We start from the raw sequence: 1,863 nt of genomic DNA, 5'->3' as shown, positions 1-1,863 counted from the left end.
GCGCAAGAGGCCAGTCCGGGGATGAGGCAGCATCCTCGGGCAGCAGGCGGGAGGAGGCAGCCTCCCCTTAGTATAACTTAGTCTCCGAGAATGACAGCGGGCGCGCGCAAGAGGCCAGTCCGGGGATGAGGCAGCATCCTCGGGCAGCAGGCGGGAGGAGGCAGCCTCCCCTTAGTATAACTTAGTCTCCGGAGAATGACAGCGGGCGCGCGCAAGAGGCCAGTCCGGGGATGAGGCAGCATCCTCGGGCAGCAGGCGGGAGGAGGCAGCCTCCCCTTAGTATAACTTAATCTCCGGAGAATGACAGCGGGCGCGCCTAAGAGGCTGGTCCGGGGACCAGGCACTCTCCCCGGACAACAAAGCACGTCCCCCTCCTGAGTGGACAAAAAAAATCCACTCCTGGTACCTAAGATTTTCTCCAGCGGCGGGCTGGGAGTCTAATCTTTCTCCTGGCCGAGAAAAGAGCACTTTCCCCCGGACAACAAAGCACGTCCCCCTCCTGAGTGGACAAAAAAAATCCACTCCTGGTACCTAGAATTTTCTCCAGCGGCGGGCTGGGAGTCTAATCTTTCTCCTGGCCGAGAAAAGAGCACTTTCCCCCGGACACCAAACCAGCCAACGTCCCCCTCCTGAGTGGACAAAAAAAATCCACTCCTGGTACCTAAAATTTTCTCCAGCGGCGGGCTTGGGACGAAAATCAATCTTCCTCCCGAAATTAAACCACTATTGGCGGACGCCAGCCCCAAGCGCCAGCCCCGACCGCCACCCCCCGACCGCCACAAGGCGACCGCCACAAGGCGACCGCCACAAGGCGACCGCCACAAGGCGACCGCCACAAGGCGACCGCCACTGGCCCCAAGCGCCAGCCCCGACCGCCACCCCCCGACCGCCACAAGGCGACCGCCACAAGGCGACCGCCACAAGGCGACCGCCACAAGGCGACCGCCACAAGGCGACCGCCACAAGGCGACCGCCACTGGCCCCAAGCGCCAGCCCCGACCGCCACCCCCCGACCGCCACAAGGCGACCGCCACAAGGCGACCGCCACCGGCCCCAAGCGCCAGCCCCGACCGCCACCCCCCGACCGCCACAAGGCGACCGCCACAAGGCGACCGCCACAAGGCGACCGCCACAAGGCGACCGCCACAAGGCGACCGCCACCGGCCCCAAGCGCCAGCCCCGACCGCCACCCCCCGACCGCCACAAGGCGACCGCCACAAGGCGACCGCCACAAGGCGACCGCCACAAGGCGACCGCCACAAGGCGACCGCCACTGGCCCCAAGCGCCAGCCCCGACCGCCACCCCCCGACCGCCACAAGGCGACCGCCACAAGGCGACCGCCACAAGGCGACCGCCACAAGGCGACCGCCACAAGGCGACCGCCACAAGGCGACCGCCACTGGCCCCAAGCGCCAGCCCCGACCGCCACCCCCCGACCGCCACAAGGCGACCGCCACAAGGCGACCGCCACCGGCCCCAAGCGCCAGCCCCGACCGCCACCCCCCGACCGCCACAAGGCGACCGCCACAAGGCGTTAGTGGCCGCGCCCGGTACTTTACTGGACCCTATTTGGCCCGCGGACCGGCCGGCGTCGCTTCCTTGAATGCTTAGCCGCCTTTCGAGCTGCCATGCCGGGCTTGAGTTAGTGGTTTGCGCCCGGTACTCTACGTAAAAGTCAGGCGGAACGGCTCTGAAGCTCCAGACGGTGCTTCCTTGAATGCTTAGCCGCCTTTCGAGCTGCCATGCCGGGCTTGAGTTAGTGGTTTGCGCCCGGTACTCTACGTTAAAAGTCAGGCGGAACGGCTCTGAAGCTCCAGACGGTGCTTCCTTGAATGCTTAGCCGCCTTTCGAGCTGCCATGCC

Source organism: Syngnathus typhle, unplaced genomic scaffold, assembly GCF_033458585.1.
Source record: "Syngnathus typhle isolate RoL2023-S1 ecotype Sweden unplaced genomic scaffold, RoL_Styp_1.0 HiC_scaffold_139, whole genome shotgun sequence".
NCBI classification, from domain to species: Eukaryota; Metazoa; Chordata; class Actinopteri; order Syngnathiformes; family Syngnathidae; genus Syngnathus; species Syngnathus typhle.
Note: the sequence above shows the minus strand (reverse complement) of the source record.